This window comes from Oryx dammah, unplaced genomic scaffold, assembly GCF_014754425.2.
Source record: "Oryx dammah isolate SB20612 unplaced genomic scaffold, SCBI_Odam_1.1 HiC_scaffold_24, whole genome shotgun sequence".
Lineage (NCBI taxonomy): Eukaryota > Metazoa > Chordata > Mammalia > Artiodactyla > Bovidae > Oryx > Oryx dammah.
The window spans coordinates 59762928-59785927 of NW_024070208.1; positions in this window are offsets into that span (position 1 = coordinate 59762928).

The following is a 23000-nucleotide window of genomic DNA, read 5'->3' on the forward strand; positions in this document are numbered from 1 at the left end:
TTTTCCACAGTTTATTGTGATCCACACAGTCAAAGGCTTTGGCATAGCCAGTAAAGCAGAAATAGATGTTTTTCTGGAACTCTCTTGCTTTTCCATGATCCAGCAGATGTTGGCAATTTGATCTCTGGTTCCTCTGCGTTTTATAAAACCAGCTTGAACATCTGGTAGTTCAGAATTAACGTATTGCTGAAGCCTGGCTTGGAGAATTTTGAGCATTACTTACTAGCATGTGAGATGAGTGTGATTGTGTGGTAGTTTGAGCATCCTTTGGCATTGCCTTTCTCTGGGACTGGAATGAAAACTGACCTTTTCCAGTCTAGGTAAAACAAATGCCAATACTGAAAAATGCATTCCTATCAAGTCATATTTCTTTCTTTTCTTCACTTCTGAGAAGGAAAGATCAGAATATGAAAGTATGTGGTTGCTGTAAGATCATGTAATAACATTGTAAACTCAGTGTGGAATATTAATATCGTGGAAAAATAGTAGTAATCAGCTGGTGCATCCTATGGATCCTCCCATCAACAAAGGCAAAATGCTCATCTGAGTCAGATGTCTATGACCATGGAAGGAAATGACAATCTGTCCTCAACAGTAAGGAAAACAGTGACTCTGAGTTTATCCTATGATACTGTAAACATAAGTATACATAAGAGGTAAGATGCTCCCTCTACCCCTTGTAACCAAGTGTGTCCTAAGTAGGGGAAGTGGATTGGAGTCACCCCTCTGTCTCAAGCCAAGAGCAGTCAGAGAGGATAAGGTCAACAGGATGTGCACCTCACAGGGGGCTGGAGAATTCAGAATGGGGTGTGTGTGCATCAGGGCAGAGGCCAGGGGCCTCAGGAACAGGAATCAGTGTAAGACTGATGGGCAGAAGGGAAGTGCACCAACTGGCATAAATTAGAGTCTCAAGAGCAATTAAGGAAGGTTCTGGGGACTGGGCCTAAGACAAACTGTAGAAGTTTCTCCCACCGAGAAGGGCTGACCACTGAGAATGGAACTACCCGGCCTCTTCTCAGCTTGGATTGTGCTGCAGTTTCTGGGCAGGCTGTCTGGAGACAAACACCACACAGTGATCTACACTGATCATGAAGGCACGTTGTAGTCACTAAAGATGTGTGTGTCTTCATCCACTCTATAGTCTCTTGTTACCAAGTTGAAAGTACTGTAATTTCCAAAAATACCTGAGTGTGTAGGGGTGGGGTGGAGGTGGTCCAATGGGAAACACTTTGTGGGGCTCTTGCCTGGAAAATCCCAGGGACGGAGGAGCCTGGTGGGCTGCAGTCCATGGGGTCCCGAAGAGTCGGTCACGACTGAGCGACTCACTTTCACTTTTCACTTTCATGCATTGGAGAAGGAAATGGCAACCCACTCCAGTGTTCTTGCATGGAGAATCCCAGGGACGGCGGAGCCTGGTGGGCTGCCGTCTATGGGGTCGCACAGAGTCAGACACGACTGAAGCGACTTAGCAGCAGCAGCAGGCATCACTGGAAACTAGCTTGTAATTCAGTGGAAACTAGGCTGCCGACTCTTTCTTCTGCTCTCAGTCTGCTGCCCGTGCATATCCTCTCATTAGGCACATCTTTGTCTCCCAAATTATGAGTAATCCTATGTGATTCACTGGTTCTGCCTCTCTGTCCGGAACTCCATCCATGACACACTTCAGCTATTTACTCTTCCCACTATTCCCTCCACTTGATTTGGCTCCAGGCTCTCCTAGCTGGATGTCACCAATTGTCCACTAGGAAGATGGAGCAAAGATGGGACTCAGACAGATGAAGATACCAGAACTGAAAGACAGAAAACCAAAGGCTGAGAGAAAAGGCAAAAACCAGAAGCTTTGTAATACCAATGATAAAGCAAACTTAAATACCCAAATGCCCCCATGGAGCCTCATCAGTAAGTTAGTGTGTTCTGTTTTAAAAGTCTTGTTTAAAAATGCCTTGTCACTTTGCTTATGTTTTCCTTTGTTGTGCAGAAGCTTTTGATTTTAATTAGATCCCATTTGTTTATTTTTGCTTTTATTTCCAGAATTCTGGGAGGTGGATCATAGAGGATCCTGCTGTGGTTTATGTCAGAGAGTGTTTTGCCTATGTTCTCCTCTAAGAGTTTTATAGTTTCTGGTCTTACATTTAGATCTTTAATCCATTTTGAGTTTATCTTTGTGTGCGGTGTTAGAAAGTGATCTAGCTTCATTCTTTTACAAGTGGTTGACCAGTTTTCCCAGCACCACTTGTTAAATATACTTGTGCATGCTGAGTTGCTCCAGTCGTGTCCTATTCTTTGCGACCCTATGGACTGTAGCACGACATGGGATTCTCCAGGTAAGAATACCAGAGTGGTTTAAATATATATTGACTTACTTGTACTATACATTGTATTTATTCATAAGGGGAAAATTGGGTCCTGTTGTCAAACAAACAAAACAAAACCCTTAAATTAAGGTGTTAGGACTCTTTCCTATTAAACTGTTTAAAGAACCCCACAACATATTACATTTCAAACATGACTTACTATTCGATTGCTTAATGAGGAGATTAATTTAGTGGTTTATCATATTGTCAGAAATGTGAGCAAGATAAATTAGTTTAGTGGTTGTTTTAAGTCACTGTGTTGTATAGTAGTTTGTTGTATGTCAATACATAACCAAAAGAGTGAAATAATCATTTTTCATATCTAGTTACTATTTTATATTCTATCAAAGTGACTATGAAGTTAATTTAATGAATCATGTAACAATATATTTTCCAATGCTCCTAGTTGACAGTTATATTTACAGTGAAAAAATGTTGAAATAAATAAACCCACAATTTTTTCCTTAATGTCTATTATTTATATCTGTATTTAATATAATCTCTTACTACCATTGACATATCTCTCCATCTTCAATCTTTTATTTTAATGGGTAGGAAAAAATTGTTAAGTAATACAAAAATATTCAAAGGAGCACTGGTTGGGGGATTCTCTGAAACATGTGGTCTTTGGAAGACCCAGGGTGAACATGAGGTGGAGGCAGATTTTATGGAAAACATGTAAAAAATACAGTGATTTTAAGTAGAGAAAAAGGAAACATCTCCTTGGATGTGTGGCTTGGATGGTTACCCAGAAAGGAGGAACTGAAAATATCCCATACTGCTCCTACAGTATTGGACTGGAGGTGGTGGAAGTTCTAAAGGGCTCACATTAGCCATGAAACAGAATGTTTTTCTGGACATTAATAAAATTATAGTGAAGACAATGGAAGTCTAAACTGAAAAAGTTTTACAGAGAAGTCTTATTGAGGAGTAAAGAGAATGAAACCGTGATTCCAAATGAGGTGAATTTGTTTGGCATATTGAAAGTATTCAGACTCAGTAGGCAGAAGAACCTCGTAATATACAATTTGTGTTTTATATGATCTCTTGGAATATTTAAATGACTTTGTACTAGTACACCTTGTTTTTTGGTTTACATGTCCATTGAAAGGCTGGGAATATAATGTTGTACAAAGTAGGTGAAGTAAAAAGTAACAGGAAAAGTAGAACATTTTAATAGCAAGTGATGCTTTTCAAGGAATTTTATGTAAAGGTTAATTTTATCACCCACATTTCATATAGAGGAAATTGACACTTAGAGATAGCGAATTATTTGAATGCTGCAACTTTTTATTTGTTTATTGTTCTTTGTTTACCTTATGTGGAGAATATCAGATTTACTCATTCAGTAATTTTTTAATTAAGGTTTTCTTAAAAGTTTAAGTAAAAACTATTTATTTGAAAAGTTTATTTTACTTCTTTAAAAATTTACTTGATATTTCCTCCTATTAAATAATTAGCACACTAATTTTTTTAAATAGATGAAAAATGCAACAAATTATCTTTGATATTTTGTCTTAATCTTGGCCTCTGCTATATAGATTATTTTACGTTGTTCTAAGCACTTTAAATTTCTCTATAAACACTTTAACATGATTATTTAAATGACTGCTCTTTGAAATTTCCCAATATTTAGTTAGCTACTCAAAGACTTGTCATATACTTTCTAAATGTTAGACAAATAATAGTGTCCTTTACACAAATAATATAAGTTTTTACATCTGATTTGGCAATATGAAAAAAGGAAATGTTGTAATAGAGATGGGTTTATATCATAAACACAAGCACTTCACAGTTCAAACTATTTGTTACTTTAATAACTAATGAATTATTATTATTATTACTATACTTCTAAAAATGATGATGGAAGAATATAATTATGAGTACCATGAAATTGATGCAGTGGCTTCTGAGATTATGTGAAGAAGAAATATTGAAGATTTTCCCTTCTCTATGGAATGATGAAATTCAATTATCTCTATTACCCAACTACAAATTGTGTAAGAATATGCTCTATCACTATGTCATATTATCTTGTTAACATTATTAGAGTTCTGTCTCATGCCTTCTCTTCTAAATTCCTCATCCTCTTATTTAAAAATATTTATGATAATAAAATGGAGAACAAAGGAAACTCATAATAGCATATCAAGTTGTTTTACTCTGATATAAATCTACCATGTTCCTTCTATGCCAAGTGAAACTAGGTCAAGTTTGGATATGTGATATATGTTAGCATTAGAAATTAAGATAATCAACTAAGAAAATCAGGTCAGTGTGCATTCCTAAGCAGGATTGACAGAAGATAAAATAGTTGTAAAGATCAAGAGATTATAGTTTTAGACTTTAGCTTTTCTATGAAAATAGATGCATAGATTGCAACTCCAGTTTCTCTATGATTTAGATGTAATTTTCACTGCAAAAAATCAGTATGGCAACATTTTTCTTTTAACATAAATTGAGAAAGAAGTCTAGCTCTCCAACTTTATATGCTAGATAAGATAAATAAAATATAGAAAACACACTGCTTGTTTACTTACTGGCAACAAGAAAGATTTCTTATTGAACCAAGAAAGTAATTTACCTATAAAAAAGAAAAAAAAAAGAAAGGATTTTATTTGTAACAAAATATTATTTAGCATATTTTCAATATTGAAGAATATGTTTTAGTATAGGAAATTTTAATACATTTTTTCAAGCTACTGAAACACTGCATAAGAGAAGCCAACTTTATTCAGATGTTATAAGTGTTAATCCTTATCCTCGTCTAATACTTTAAGCAAGGAAAGCTAATCTGGATTTATGTCCTCTGAATAATGTCCTATATTCAAATATAATGTAATCTCTTATTTCTTCCACTTGAAATTTCTATTTCCTTTTTCATTTGCATGCAGCTGTCTTCTATTGTCTTTATATAAATTCCATTATCTGCATCCAAGTAACCAGAAAATCAGGGAAAGAGGTTAAAATCTAACAGAAGAACAAATGAAATCATAGTGGTTTCATCACAGAATATTCATCAGAAAGTCCCTCCTATTGAATTTTTACAGCTTTATTATTTATGAATTTTTTCTAAGAAGTTATGCATGTATAATGAACCAAATGCTTTCTTCTTTTCATGTAACAAATAGAAATTTAAAAACACAGTTCAGTTCAGTTCAGTTGCTCAGTTGTGACTGACTCTGTGACTCCATGGACTGCAGCATGCCGGACCTCCCTGTCCATAACCAACTCCCAGAGTTTACTCAAAACTCATGTCCATTGAGTCGGTGATGCCATCCAACCATCTCATCCTCTGTCATCCCCTTCTCCCACCTTCAATCTTTCCCAGCATCAGGGTTTTTTCAAATGAATCAGTTCTTCACATCAGTGGCCAAAGTATTAGAGTTTGAGCTTCAGCATTAGTCCTTTCAATGAATATTCAGGACTGATTTCCTTTAGGATGTACTGGTTGGATCTCCTTGCAGTCCAAGGAGCTCTCAAAAATCTTCTCCAACACCACAGTTCAAAAGCATCAAATCTTCAGTGCTCAGCTTTCTTTATAGTCCAACTCTCACATCCATACATGACTACTGGAAAAACTATAGTTTGACTAGATGGATCTTTGTTGGCAAAGTAATATCTCTGATATTTAATATCAGTCTTCTTTTTGCTGACTGTATAGAGCTTCTCCATCTTTGACTGCAAAAAATACAATCAATCTGATTTTGGTGTTGGCCATCTGGTGACGTCCATGTATACAGTCTTCCCTTATGTTGTTGGAAACTCTGGGATTTGGTGATGGACAGGGAGGCCTGGCATACTGTGGGTCATGGGGTTGCAAAGAGTCAGACATGACTGAGTGACTGAACTGAACTGAAGGTTGGTTATACTTTTCTTCCAAGGAGTAAGCATCTTTTAATTTCATGGCTGCAGTCACCATCTGCAGTGATTTTGGAGCCCCCCAAAATAAAGCCTGTCACTCTTTCCACTGTTTCCCCATCTATTTGCCTTGAGGTGATGGGACTAGATGCCATGATCTTAGTTTTCTGAATGTTGAGTTTTGAGCCAACTTTTTCACTCTCTTCTTTCAATTTCATCAAGATGCTCTTTAGTTCTTCACTTTCTGCCATAAGGGTGGTGTCATCTGAATATCTGAAGTTATTGATATTTCTCCCAGGAATCTTGATTCCAGCTTGTGCTTCCTCCAGCCCAGCATTTCTCATGATGTACTCTGCATATAAGTTAGATAAGCAGAGTGACAGTCTATAGCCTTGCTGTACTCCTTTCCCAATTTGGAACCAGTCTATTGTTCCATGTCCAGTTCTAACTGTTGCTTCCTAACTTGCATACAGATTTCTCAAGAGGCAGGTCAGGTGGTCTGGTATTCCCATCTCTTTAAGAATTTTCCACAGTTTGTTATGGTCCACATAGTCAAAGGCTTTGGCATAGTCAATAAAGCAGAAGTAGATGTGTTTCTGGAACTCTCTTGCTTTTTCCATGATCCAGCAGATGTTGGCAATTTGATCCCTGATTCTTCTCTCTTTCCTAAACCCAGCTTGAACATCTGGAAGTTCACAGTTAATGTTCTGTTGAAGCCTGGCTTGGAGAATTTTGAGCATTACTTTACTTGCCTATGAGATGAGAGCAATTGTACTGAAGTTTAGGCATTCTTTGGCATTGCCTTTCTTTGGGATTGGAATGAAAACTGACCTTTTCCAGTCCTGTGGCCACTGCTGAGTTTTCCAAATTTGATGCCATATTGAACGTAGCACTTTCACAGAGTCATATTTTGGATTTGAAATAGCTCAACTGGAATTCTATCGCCTCCACTAGCTTTGATGGTAGTGATGCTTCCTAAGGCCCACTTGACTTCGCATTCCAGAATGTATGGCTCTAAGTTGGTGATCACACCATCGTGATTATCTGGGTCATGAAGATCTTTTTTTGTATAGTTCTTCTGTGTATTCTTGCCACTTCTTCTTAATATCTTCTGCTTCTGTTAGGTCCATACCATTTCTGTCCTTTATTGATCCCATCTTCGCATGAAATGTTCCCTTTGTATCTCTAATTTTCTTGAAGAGATCTCTAGGCTTTCCCATTCTATTGTTTTCCTTTATTTCTTTGCATTGATCGCTGAAGAAGGCTTTCTTATCTCTCCTTGCTATTCTTTGGAACTCTGCATTCAAATGGGTTTATATTTCCTTTTCTCCTTTTCTATGAAACTTAGTCCATAATTCTTTAGGCACTCTATCAGATCTAATCCCTTGAATCTATTTGTCACTTCCACTGTATAATCATAAGGGATTTCATAAAATCATCTTAAATTTGTCACTTCCACTGTATAATCATAAGGGATTTCATAAAATCATCTTAAATAATATAAATCAGTATAAATCATGATTTTTTAGTCACTATTTTGCATAAATTCTGAGTTATGCATTTTCATGTTGTTGTTCAGTTGCTAAGTTGTATCTGACTTTTTGCAACCCTATGAACTGCAGCAAGCCAGGCTTCCCTGTCCTTTAGTACCTACCAGTTTGCTCAAACTCATGTCCATTGAAGCGGTGATGCTATCCAACCATCCCATCCTCTGTTGACCCCTTCTCCTCCAGCCCTCAATCTTTCTCAGCATCAGGGTATTTCCAGTGAGGTGGCTCTTTGCATCAAGTGGCCAAAGTATTAAATCTTCAGCTTCAGCAGCAGTCCTTCCAACGAATATTCTGGGTTGATTTCTTTCAAGATAGACTGTTTTGATCTCCTTGCTGTCCAAGGGACTCTTAAGAGTCTTCTCCAGCACTTTCATAGGATTTAGCTCTTTAGCCATTGGTGGTAAGAGGGGATAAATTTTTGAGGCATTATTATTAATATTAATTTGGCTTAATTTGAATAGAGCTGTAGAAACATCACAATATGATATCTTACTGCTTTTCATTAAAATTTCACATATTTTCTGACCCCCATTTAATGCCAGATGTGGGAACATTTTCTGTGTTCTTCTAAACACTATGCAAATCTGTCATCAACATTTCTTCATTTGAAAATTCTTGAACTTATAATTATAAATCATTCTTCTTTTTTTCTCATCTTCCTATAACCCCTTGTGTGCTGCTGCTGCTGCTGCTAAGTCACTTCAGTCGTGTCCAACTCTGCGCAACCCCATAGATGGCAGCCAACCAGGCTCCCCCGTCCCTGGATTCTCCAGGCAAGAACACTTGGAGTGGGTTGCCATTTCCTTCTCCAATGCATGAAAGTGAAGAGTGAAAGTGAAGTCACTCAGTCGTGTCCGACTCTTAGCAACTCCATGGACTACAGCTTACCAGGCTCCTTTGTCCATGGGATTTTCCAGGCAAGAGTACTGGAGTGGGGTGCCAGCCTTCTCTGATAACCCTTTGTATAGAGTATAACAAATTTATAATATGTCAAATGTGCATATAAGTTATGCTTAAATGCATATGATTGAAGTAATAATGTTAAATAATTATTCAAATATGCTGCTGCTGCTAAGTCACTTCAGTCGTGTCTGACTCTGTACGACCCCATAGATGGCAGCCCACCAGGCTCCCACATCCCTGGGATTCTCCAGACAAGAACACTGGAGTGGGTTGCCATTTCCTTCTCCAATGCATGAAAGTGAAAAGTGAAAGTGAAGTCGCTCAGTCGTGTCTGACTCTTAGTGACCTCTTGGACTGCAGCCTACCAGGCTCCTCCACCCATGGGATTTTCCAGGCAAGAGTACTGGAGTGGGGTGCCATCGCCTTTTCCGTCAAATATGCTACTGGTCCCTTAAGTATATTTTTCCTGTTAATACTTTTTTGTCAACTAAAATGTGTAATTTTTTTCATATTTTCTGAAAATATACACTGGCTTACACATTGTGTGTGTGTGTGTGTGTGTGTGTGTGTGTTAGTCACTCAGTCATGTCTGACTCTTTGCCACCCCATGGACTGTAGCCTGCCAAGCTCCTCTGTCCATGGAATTATCCAAGAAAGAATACTGGACTAGGTAACCATTCTCTCCTTTAGGAGATCTTCCTATCTTCCTGACTCAGGGATACAACCTGGGTCTCCTGATTTCTTCTTTTAATTATAACTTTATAATTTTAATTTATTATTATAACTTTTATTATTATAATTTTAATTTCTTCTTATAATTTTAAATCTGCAGACAGATTCTTTCCAGTTTTTTTTTTATTATTATTATTCTGAAGTTTTGGTAGATACAATAAGGATTTTGTTAATATTAGAAGGCTAATAATACTACTTTATAATCAACAAGCCTATGCTATTTTTCAAAAGATTCCATAGAAGGGTTGCTGTCTGGGTCACAAACTGTATTAGCCTATTTCAAAATAGCACTATTAATTTATATAAAGTCAAAGAGATCTGTGTTCTGTGTAGTTAACTATGAATTTTTGTTTCATGTGTGGTTAACTAAGAATTTTTGCTTCATTCCTTTTCAGTGAATATATATTTTAAACATTCTGTATATCCTGATTTTCTGGGTATAGAAAGGGAAAATTACCTTTGAAAAATATATAATCTCAATTTCTTTCTTGTAACAATTTTCATCTAGTACTCATGCAATCAAAAAATATTTTCTTGCTTATACCACACAATTATTGTAATCTACCCTTTTCAGGGTGGTAGAAAGGATCAAATGTCATGGTCTAGGAGTTTCTTGTTTATTTGGAGACACTTGTAATAGGACCTTAAGTGTTAGAAGAGACTAGTGAAGCTAAATAAGGGACAGAGTTAAAATAAAATGAAACAAAATTGTCTCCAGTAAATTGCCTCACTCAACATATATTAAGCCTATGAAGTATTAAATCATCAAGTGCATATATTAAATCTGTGTAATTTTTGTTATGTCACGTATACCTCCACAAAGCTAAAATATAAAAATAAACTAGCATAAAATAAATTCTACATTGAAATAAAAGAGATTCAAATAATTTCTCTGAATGCAATTATATATGTGGATGGCTTATTGTCGATGTTTTTAAAATGAAAGTTTCTATGAATTATTAATTTATACTTAAATATATGAATCTTTAAAGTGAAAATTTTCATAATGCAGTTTTCTAAACTTTCAAAGCATGCGAGGAACTTTCATCTTCAAGTGCAACAAAAAGTCAGTTTTGGTTGTACAGTGTGTTCTTTATAAATATGAAATTAATCTTTGTCATATATACTCTCAATAACACATTACATTGCATTGTACTACTTATATATTATATTTTCTTTTAAGTCAGCATGGTGACTCCATGCAGGTAAATTCCTAAAATTTCAAGCAAAATATCTATGTAGTTTTTACATTTAATGCTTCTGTGTTTGAAAATTCCTCATTTTCTATAATATGCATTCTCTTAGAATATTTTAGCACACATAGCACAGAACTACATTGAAACTACTTTAGGCTATATTTTCCCTCATTTGACTACATATAATCATTTATTTAGATCAATTTTTCTAAGAATATAAAATTATTCTCCTGTTTATGATTATTCATATGTTAATGACTTCTGTTTGCTTTATCTTAGTTAATTTTGCAAATTTCTTAATGCCACTCTGAAATTTTGTTTGCCATTTCCACTCTATTGAAATAATAATTTGTAACCTTTTAAACCCCAGGCCTGTGTAGAAATGACTTAAGTTGTATTTTTAGGGAATGCCCTGTGAAAATTAAGGAAACCTCAACAACTGGGACTTGTGAAGACGTGTAGAGGGAGCTCTTATGCCCTACCACACATGGTCAATTACTGGAACAGGAAAATGTCAATTTCCTCAACAGGAAGACATCAGTTACTGACCCCAACAGAAAGAGATGTACCTCCTACTATAAAACAGGAAGTACAACTACTATCCCTCCCCCACAGGAGGAAAGAAGACTTCCTTCTTGCCCAATAACAAGCCAGGCCAATGTAAAACATCATCACTCAGCTATAGAAAATCCATTGTTACCAGAACTTTTACTTTCTTCCAATAAATGTTCATTTTCTCTTTCATGATGGCTTTTTTTCCCTGTCCTGACTTCCTTACTGTAAAAGCCTTCCATGTTGTGTAACACACACACACACTCACAAACACACAATGAGTTTAGACAAAATAAATTTGAACTGTCCAAAACAGAGATAAGTTAAAAGTGGTAAACTCAATGATAGAAATTTTTAAATGTGTCATTAAGTAACACAAAATTGTAAGTTGACACATTTTATAACTTCCCGTTACAACATATTAATCTGCTAATACATTTGGATTTTTTGTTAATATTACACCTATGTTTACCTAAACACATGTTATAAAAATATAGGTTGTACATCTAACTGAAGAAGAAATTGCAAGGTAAGGACAGAGTATCTTTATTTTAAACAAAAATATCATTAATGATTAAAAGAAATGGAAGAGTTTAAAAATACATGAATCAATCTCAACTCTTTTGATGGAAAGCTGTGTATGTGTATGTTTTCGGCAGAATGGATATTTCTTCTGATATTTCTCTGAGAAGTAAGATTTGTCACATAGAATTTTATCAAAAAGATTTGACAAATACAGACAAGGAAAGCCATATTCTGTTCTACTTTTTATCACATGTTCAGCATCCTGATACATCATAGAAGATAGATTTGACATATTTTTTCTACTTATTAATCTGCTTTTAAGTAGCATGCTATTTTTCTGTAGCATAGATAAATTTATTCATAAAGTGAGTTACATTCCATACAGTTTACAGATGTATAATTGACATGTTTATATAGCCATTTTAAAAAAATTATGCATTCTCATTCATCTCCTTTTGTGTTATTAGCATAAAAGCAAATTTTGTCAACTAAAGCCTCTTCTGTGTTCAGAACATAGACAAAATATTTTCTGGGTCACTTTGTCTTTGACTTAAAAAAATTTAATGATATGTAAAATTATCCTTAAGAATGTTTTTGGTTTTAGCTCTGTGTACCATGTCTAAGTGACTCTATTATTAAGTTCCATATGGTTAATTTAGAAAACATTTGTTTTCTTCTTGGTAAACATATTAAGGCAGAAATTATTGTTAAGATATATTAAATTGACATTGAAATGTCACTTTTATTGTCACAATATGTCACAATTATATTTCAAACACAGATATAGAATTTCTTATATGGTTTTGACATTTGGAATAATCAGCAATATTTTTGCAAAAGTTAGTATTTATTTTGTATCCCCCTCCAAATACACTTTGTTTCTCATTTTATGTCACTAGCATTAGGTCACAGTTTGCAGCAAGCAAGTTTGATTACAATATTTTACCGAAATCACAAGTAATATCTAGAAAAGAGGGTGCAAACCTGCACAACCTGATTCTGGAGTGTGTGGCCATAATAACTGTGTACTTTATATTGCCTCAATTTATATGCATATATTTTTGACTGACAAGAGAGAAGTTAGAGTGAATTGTCTCTGCTCAGTAAGTCATTTTAATGTCATGAAATTAAGAAGATGTAAATATACACACTCTGTATTCAAGTTTTATTTTTCCATACATCTCTAATCATCCTTATAGGCTGACAAACAATGGCTCTGCTAGCCAAGTCCTGCCTTCAACCAATTTTGGTACAAAAAAAGTGGGTGGTGAATGGGAGTCACATACACTTGCTTACTGTTATTTACTAATCTTGATGTCTGCTTTCACGCTTCAATGGCAGATTTGAGTCGTGGCCAAAAAAGCCAATACAGACTTCAAAACTTAACTTATTTACTACTGATCCTTTATTCAAAAAACTCACAAAGCTTTGAGTTGTAAATTATCTCATTTCCATTCTTTTTTTAAAAGACAGCAGTATGCTAGGTTGCTGAGGAAATGTCCATTCTCATTCTAGCCATAAATAGATTTTTGCTTCTATCTTGAATTATTTCATTAATTATATTACTTAAAGTTTAATCGGTGTTGTTGACCTAAAACAAATAGACACCAGTTATTTCTCCAGGAAAAAAAAAAAAAAAGCTTTATTTGGGATCAGTAGAGAACTGTGATTGAGTGTCTGCAACCACGGCAATCCACATGCATGTCTTTCACAGCAAGTGAATGATAATTCTTTTATAGAGATGAAAAGGAGATTGGGAGGGCTTTAGTTAACAGAGTCCATGGCTTTCCATTGATTGGGTTGTGCCAGGAGAGGGCTCTTCCTGCTGGGCTCTACTGTCATCACAGGCATGAAAACTACTTCTTCTGGTCTCCTGATTAATTGAGGTGTTTTGTGTTTTTTTTTTTTTTTTTCTTATTGTTATAATTAACATTTTCACCTTTTGAACAAGATCTTTTTCTGAAGGCATTGCTGAGTGATAATAAGATTTTCAAATTTCAGTGGCTTTGATCCCTCAGGAAAAACTTTTTTGGGGGTAGTTCCTCACATCAGAGGGAAAGTGCAGAGATTGAAAGCCTACTGAAGTCACACGTAATTAAGTAGAAGGGAGAACACTCAGACATTTTTTATCTAAAGTTCATATATTATCAAGGTCATACACATTGGAGATCATCTAAAGTGTTATGTCATCATCAGAATTTTGTTGACAAACTTCTAATAGGCCAGGTCCAAATATCTTCTCATCAGGAATCTGTCTCAGCAGATGTCACCTGCTTCAATTCTGAGAACTGCTTATTTTGGGGTCAACAAATGGTGTGCAAGTTCAGTCAAGCTTCAGTGCTTTCTCTAGATCTGTCACATGAATCCAAGAGTCTATTCCTTGGAATTTCATTTCACAAGAGTTGATTAGTAGTACCCGATGGAGGCCTTTCCTTTGAGGATCAGGAGAGTTCTGATCCTTCTTCTGTTAGAGCTCTTTTTCTAACAGACACAATCTCTAGGTTGCAAGATGCAATGCTTAGTGCTTTTGTCTTCTGAGAGTACACTATGAAAAGATGACTCTTCCAAAACATAATTATTTTTAAAAGAAACAGTTAGACTTTCACAATATTAGAATATCTGTCTTAGGAACGAAGTGCATTGGGCATGCTGTGACTATCTCAAATAGTAAAAGTTTACGAATTCCAAAAATGATGGATCTGAGTTTTAGAAGAACCCATGGCAATGATTTTGGCCTACGTATATGGAGGGCTGCTACAAATTTTGTCAGTTGCATCTTAATGATGCCATTAGTGTGTTTAGCTAAACCAGAGAATTGAAAGTGGTAAGCACAGTCAAACTACTGCAAACCAGCAAAACAGCACAGGCTTGAAGTATTGGGCTAGTAAAATGGGTTCTTCAATTATTAATTTCAAGAAAATTTCCTCAGGTGAGATAATCTTTTACAAAAGGACTTTAACCACAAAAGAGGCAGTAAATTGTCTGCAATGGAAGGCTTTAGTCCAGTATGAAAATATATAAGCCATGACTAGAACATATTTATACTGTTCATGGGGTTCTCAAGGCAAGAATACTACAGTGGTTTGCCATTCCCTTCTCCAGTGGACCACATTCTGTCAGACATCTCCACCATGATCGGCCCATCTTGGGTGGCCCCATAGGCATGGCTTAGTTTCATTGAGTTAGACAAGGCTGTGGTCCTAGTGTGATTAGATTGACTAGTTTTCTGTGAGTATGGTTTCAGTGTGTCTGCCCTCTGATGCCCTCTTGCAACACCTACCATCTTACTTGGGTTTCTCTTATCTTGGACATGGGGTATCTCTTCACGGCTGCTCCAGCAAAGTGCAGCCGCTGCTCCTTACCTTGGACAAGGGGTATCTCCTCACCGCCGCCCCTCCTGACCTTTATCATCCGCCTATCCCTGTGCTACAGTTGAAAAAAAGAGCCCAAGCAGGCTGGTAACCTGATCTTGTTCACCAGGTGAGTCCTGGATGGAGGTGGAAACTACACTACTAGGAGCAAAACACCCTTGGGGATTTGCTGGAACCCTCGGTGTGGGAAGAGCGTCTCCTGCCTCACTCCAGCTGAGGCTCAATCTGGACCGCAGCAGGTTCAGTTCTAACCGCTGGCCCCTGCTTCTAGAGAAGCGCTCTGCAGGCGGTAGATGTCTAATAAAGGCAGCTTGTATTGCATGGACAAAAGCTCTCCCTTAAGTGGGTTGAACTCCAGGCCCTCCCGGCACCACAGAGGTTGGCGCCACCACCCAGATCCTTTGCCCGCTCCTTCCTCAAGTTCTGCGTGGGACAGCAGGGCTCACCAACCCGAACTGCTGTGCCCAGGAATGATGCTAAAGCTGAAACTCCAGTACTTTGGCCACCTCATGCAAAGAGTTGACTTACTGGAAAAGACTCTGATGCTCGGAGGGATTGGGAGCAGGAGAAGGGGACGACAGAGGATGAAATGGCTGAATGGCATCACTGACTCTATGGATGTGAGTCTGAGTGAACTCTGGGAGTTGGTGATGGACAGGGAGGCCTGGCATGCTGTGATTCATGGGGTCGCAAAGAGTCGAACACCACTGAGCGACTGAACTGAACTGAAATGAGAACATATTCATATCCACGAGACAAAAATTTGTGTGAAATTCATTTTCCAGACCTCAAATGGTCTATTAGTTAGCTTAAAATGTCTAGGAGCAGTACAAACCAGCTTCATTGGACTGTACTTCTGACAATCAGGGCAAGTGAGGTAGGCACTTGTTGTGGCCTTGTTAATGCTTTCTTACCAATAATGGTTCATGAATGCTGTAAGTGTCAGTAGATCAATGGTTTTAATGCATGTACAGTGGTGTGGAGTGGGAATTTTAATCTCTGGTAGGTCTGGGTTGTTATATGACTAGTACTAGAGTATTCTCTTTTTAGCAAACCAATAACTGTTGAATTTCCTTTTTTTTTCCCCCCTCTGAGGCCAATGTTACACTTTGCTAGACAGTTTTTCTAAGATTTCATGTAGGGATATATCCCTTCAGACCATGACAGAGGATTGACTGTTGCAGGTTTCTTTAAGAGCAGCATTTCTTGTGGAAATCTCACCAAAATGATTTCCCTTAGTTTCCAAAAGTCAAGTTTAGAGTGCCTCATAATCTAAATGATAAAAGGGGCATGTCAATGTATTGCAGCCAATAATTCTTGAACATGCAAGCCCTTTTTAATTTTATTTCCACTGGAAGTAAGAAAACCTTGTTTCATAATATTCCAAAATCATGAACTATTCCAAAAGTGTATCTACTGAGTATAAATTTGGGCAGCTTTGCCTTTGGCTAAAGTCCAAGCCTTTTTAAGAGCATCTGCTTTAGTCTGTTGGGCTGAAGTAACCACAGGTAAATATTCCGCCTTAACAACATCAAAATGAGTTGTAATAGCATACCCAACACACTATTTGCCATTGTCCACTTTTAAATAAGAACTGTTAGTAAACATCAAGAAGTCAGCCTTACCCAGTGGAATTCCCTGTAGGTCATCGCAAGGAGTCAAGAGGTGATCTCTTAGTGGAAGGCAGTCTTGAGGGACTTCTTTAGTGACAGGAAAGAAGAGTATCAGGGTCGAGTTTGTTACAGCATAGAAGAGTTATGTGAGAAGCAGTTAAAATGACTTCACAGGAGTGAGTTAGCTGACTAAGAAATGTTGAATATGATGAAATTCAGGAGAGCTTCTTCTGTGTGAGGCATAAATAATGGTTACAGGAGATCCTACAACAATTTTTCTTTGTGGCTTTAACCAAAAGGGCAGTAGCTGTAATGGCTCCAAGGAGAGGGGTATATTCCTGTGCTTTAGGGTTCACTTGTTGGCTTTAATATGCCATCAATTGCTAATGTTTTCTGTGTTTTAATGCAAACTCCAAGGCATTCCCTTCCTTGCAAATAAGGAAAAGGGGAATCTGATCATTGTGAATCCCAAGGGCAGTTGAGTTCATCAAAATCACCTTTAAAGCCCTGAAGATTATGTTATCTGGTTCTTTCCAAAAAGATGGGTCAGAGGGGTTATTGTTCAGTAAAACATAAAGAGGTTTGGTTATAAGGGAGAAATTTGGAATCCAACTTAGGCAATAATCAACTATCCTAGAAACCTCATGGTTGGCACTTAGTTTTGAGTTTGTGGAAACTTAGGACACATTGATTTTGGTTTCAGTGTGATTATGGTTTCAGTATGTCACTACAAACAAAGCTAGTGGAGGTGATGGAATTCCAGTTGAGCTATTTCAATTCCTGGAAGATGATGCTGTGAAAGTGCTGCACTCAATATGCTAGCAAATTTGGAAAACTCAGTAGTGGCCACAGGACTGGAAAAGGTCAGTTTTCATTCCAATCCCAAAGAAAGGCAATGCCAAAGAATGCTCAAACTACCGCATAATTGCACTCATCTCACATGCTAGTAAAGTAATGCTCAAAAATCTCCAAGCCAGGCTTCAGCAATACGTGAACCATGAACTTCCTGATGTTCAAGCTGGTTTTAGAAAAGACATAGGAACCAGAGATCAAATTGCCAACATCTGCTGGATCATGGAAAAAGCAAGAGAGTTCCAGAAAAAACATCTATTTCTGCTTTATTGACTATGCCAAAGCCTTTGACTGTGTGGATCACAATAAACTGTGGAAAATTCTGTAAGAGATGGGAATACCAGACCACCTGACCTGCCTCTTGAGAAGCCTATATACAGGTCAGCAAGCAACAGTTAGAACTGGACATGGAACAACAGACTGGTTCCAAATAGGAAAAGGAGTACGTCAAGGCTGTATATTGTCACCCTGCTTATTTAACTTCTATGCAGAGTACATCATGAGAAACCCTGGGCTGGAAGAAGCACAAACTGGAATCAAGAATGCCGGGAGAAATATCAATAACCTCAGATATGCAGATGACAGCACTCTTATGGGAGAAAGTGAAGAAGAACTAAAAAGCCTCTCGATGCAAGTGAAAGAGGAGAGTGAAAAAGTTGGCTTAAAGCTCAACATTCAGAAAACGAAGATCATGGTATCCAGCCCTATCACTTCATGGGAAATAGATGGGGAAATAGTGTCAGACTTTATTTTTGGGGCTCCAAAATCAGTGCAGATGGTGACTGCAGCCATGAAATTAAAAGATGCTTACTCCTTGGAAGGAAAGTTATGATCAACCTAGGTATCATATTCAAAAGCAGAGACATTACTTTGCCAACAAAGGTCCATCTAGTCAAGGCTATGGTTTTTCCAGTGGTCATGTATGGATATGAGATTTGAACTGTGAAGAAAGCTGAGTGCCAAAGTATTAATGCTTTTGAACTGTGGTATTGGAGAAGACTTGAGAATCCCTTGGACTGCAAGGAGATCCAACCAATCCATCCTAAAGGAGATCAGTCCTGGGTGTTAATTCGAAGGACTGATGCTGAAGCTGAAACTCCAATACTTTGGCCACCTCATGTGAAGAGTTGACTCATTGGAAAAGACCCTCATGCTGGGGAGGGATTGGGGGCAGGAGGAGAAGGAGACAATAGAGGATGAGATGGCTAGATGGCATTACCAACTCAATGGACATGAGTTTGAATAACCTCCTGGAGTTGGGATGGACAGGGAGGCCTGGCATGCTGTGATTCATGGGGTCACAAAGTGTCAGACACGACTGAGAAACTGAACTGACTGAATGACTAAGGACACCTTGAAATCTATCTAGACCCAGGTATAACCCTTGTTCAGATATCAGATGTCCTAAATATTAAACCTGGATTTGGGAAAACTATATTTTTTCTTTTGCAACCTTGTATCTCTTTAAGTTTAAAAGCTTTAACAAGTAAATACTGTCTTCTTGTAAAGAGTCTTAAGAAGGAGAGAGAAGCAAACCATCCACATATTGCAATACAGTAGAACCGCTAGGGAACTTTATATCATCAAAGTAATCCTTGAGGATTTGTGAGGAATAAAAAGGACTCTCAGTAGAACCCTGAGAATTACCGTCCAGGTAGATAATTTTTCTTATCAAGTGAAGGCATCAAGGTATCAAGAAGAATGCTCTAAATAAACACTAGTTTCTCTCATTATGCAATAATAAGTCAGTGCCAACAAGATGACTATTGAAAGATCAAAAGAATATACTGCATAAGTCAATTATAGTAAAAAAAAAATGTCCAATAGAAATTAATGTTAGTAAGTGTGAGGGTTAGGAACAACTGTGTTTCCAGTAGTAATAATGCTGTTTATTCCTGGGAGGTCCTGGCCACATCTCCACCCCTGGTCTTCAGGTTTTTCACCAGTAAAATGGGACTGTTACAAGGGCCAGTACAGTGGACAATTAGGCCTTGAGCCTGGTGAGCTTTCATTTTGGGCTTCATTCCTTGAAGAGCTTCTTATGGGATATTGATTAATTCTGGGAAGAGGTCTGTGGGGTCTATTTGAGTCTTAAAGAGAGGTGAGTTGTGAAAGGTTACCCTTACCATGCTTTACTACTCAGGAAACAAATGGTACGTGTATGATACTTGTAAATTCTAACATTTACTTTCATTTGGCCAAGATAGCAAAAATAGCACACAGAAATCCATCAAATTACCAGGTCACAGAATTTGAAACCATTAGTCATTTCCATGATCACTATGGTTACAATAATGCAAAGATGCAATTCTTCTTAAAGAAAATGAAAAGACAACTATCTAAAGTTAAAATGGCCAAAATATAATTACGTGGTATGTAAAACTTGATCTTTCAATAGTCACCTTGTTGGCACTGACTTATTATTGCATAATGAGAGAAACTAGTGTTTATTTAGAGCATTCTTCTCTTAGAACTTTTCAGTTCAATAAAATTGCAGCTTTAGTTATTGTGACACACAAGAAATTAAGTTGTTTACGAAATTCATTAGAATAATTGCACAGATTATATTACATGCTTTAAAGGCAAATGCATGTGTCTCATCCTACTTCTTTTAAATTACTATAGTTCCATACTACTTTTCTCCTTCATAAGCTTTAGTTCAGTTCAGGACATACAATCTTTTTCTAAATTAATAAAAGCAGCATGAAAGGACATCATTTTTGATTAAAATTTTTAAGGTAAAGTTATATATGTATAATTAACTTAATTTAAGTAAAAATTAAAGTTCTTAAATTGGCTTTTTGCTGATTGCAATTGTTTTTGCATAATGAAAATTAAATTATCTTAATAGGAACATATTATTAGAGATAATTATGCAATTTTCCAGAATTCAGTGGTTCAAACCTTTTCAGTAACACAAATATGTATCTGACAAATAGTATAAAATCTAATATTATAATACTTGCAGATTTTTAATTTAATAATGATGCTATCTATTGTTACTTGAATTTAAAAAAGGGAGAGAGTAGTATTAAATATTGTTTCATTTCAAATGAGTTCATAATTTGGATTTCAATGTTTAAATCCATATCAAAATAATAAGATAGGATATTAGTTTTACTAAACTTGATATCCTATCACTTAAATAAGTTAAACATCATGATATATATTATGAATAAATGATATATATTATGAATAAATGATGTACACTGAAATTCTAGTGAGTTTTAAAAAACCAATTTTTTTTATTTTAAAGCAATTGCAAATTAACATTGCAAAGTTAGAATAGTTTTTTATGCATTATAGCTATTTTACATTAGCTTAAAAGCAATTGTTTCTTTTAAGTGTTTCTATTTCTATGATATTTGATCATGGCCCGGATGATGACTCTTTGTAATAGTTTAAGATGTCAAGACACCATCTGGATTGCATTTCAAATGATATGTTTGTGGGTCTTGCATAGATTGTTTGGATTATAGAATAGCTGGAATCATAAACAGATATGGCATGTAGAATATACCATTCAACAAAAGCTGACTGTTTTTCCCAGAATATGGGAATAAATTACTAATTCCTTTAAGCTACTTAATTTTATAAATTTGTTTTACTGTATATGTATATAAAATGTTGCAACTGTAAGGAAGTTACTTTAAGAAATAAAACCCAGTCAAAGTTCAAGAAAAATAATGAGTTGATTTACATAAGGAGCAAACAGACTCTATGGGAGCTTTAGCATTTCCCACAGAATGGCTATGACCAAGATACAAAAGCAGGAGAAAGAAATAAAAATACCCAAGAGGAACTCACAGGAGTGAGTTCTAGGGAGGGCTGAATCTAGAAAGTTAACACAAGCTGTAGAAAAAGGCCAAGAGTGATCACGAAGAGTTCTAGTTCCTGCAGTATGTGAAGCTATATGTGAGTCATCATTGAAGGCAACTTGGAGAAATTGAGATTAATCTGGTTTAATTTGTTCACTTCCTCCAAGAGTTTACAGATCAGTACAGGAGAACAGTGTGCATGTGATTGAAGTGGATGAAGTAAAACAAAATGCTGTAAATAATATATAGATTAAGTGAAAGTGAAGTCGCTCAGTCGTATCCGACTCTTTGCAACGCGTGGACTGTAGCCCACCAAGTTCCTCTGTTGATGGGATTCTCCAGGCAAGAATACTGGAGTGGGTTGCCATTTCCAACTCCAATATAGGTAAAGGCCAGTGTAAATTTTAGTTTATCTGAAAGGCCATCTTGGAAGAGGCAACACTAAAGGATGGGTAAGTAAGTTTTAAAAATGCATGGACATGATTTAAAGTTATAATACTCAGATTTTACAGTGGAAAATGTTCATAATCTGCCAAGTTAAAAGACAATATTTCTAGATTTAATAAGAAGTGATTGTTTGCATGCATGCTAAGTTGCTTCAATCATACCCAACTCTTTGTGACCCTATGGACTGTAGCCCACGAGGCTCCTCTGTCCATGGGGTTTTCCACGCAAGAATACTGGAGTGGGTTTTTATACCCTCTTCCAAGAAGTGATTGCTTGTATCTTTTCAAACATTACTTTAAATCTGTTCAGTTCAGTTCAGTCGCTCAGTCGTGTCCGACTCTTTGCAACCCCATGAATCACAGCACCCCAGGCCTCCCTGTCCATCACAACTCCCGGAGTTCACTCAGATTCATGTCCATCTAGTCAATGATGCCATCCAGCCATCTCATCCTCTGTCGTCCCCTTCTCCTCCTGCCCCCAATCCCTCCCAGCATCAGAGTCTTTTCCAATGAGTTGACTCTTCACATGAGGTGGCCAAAGTACTGGAGTTTCAGCTACAGCATCATTCCCTCCAAAGAAATCCCAGGGCTGATCTCCTTCAGAATGGACTGGTTGGATCTCCTTGCAGTCCAAGGGACTCTCAAGAGTCTTCCCCAACACCATAGTTCAAAAGGATCAATTCTTCGGCGCTCAGTCTTCTTCACAGTCCAACTCTCACATCCATATATGACCACTGGAAAAACCATAGCCTTGACTAGATGGACCTTTGTTGGCAAAGTAATGTCTCTGCTTCTGAATATGCTATCTAGGTTGGTCATAACTTTTCTTCCAAGGAGTAATTGTCTTTTAATTTCATGGCTGCAGTCACCATCTGTTAGGACTCTATTTTTTCCCCCTGTAACTATTTTCTCCATTTAATAGATTATTATACAATTTTTATTTTCTTTTAGCATTTGCTTTTGGACCACATTGTAATTTGTTTTTAGAATGATTATATCTCATTTGGATTATTTTGGGGGGAAATTTTTGTCCATATATTATTACTAGAATTTTTCATTGAGGTTTACTTTAATATTATTTCCTCATTCTCTGACCTATAAGAGTAAGATTAATGATGAGGATTGACCTTAGTGGTCTCCCAACCTGTCCCAATCACTTTATTCAATTCCACATATTATCTAGAATTAAATTTCACAAAAAAAACAGAGTATAGATTCTTACACCTA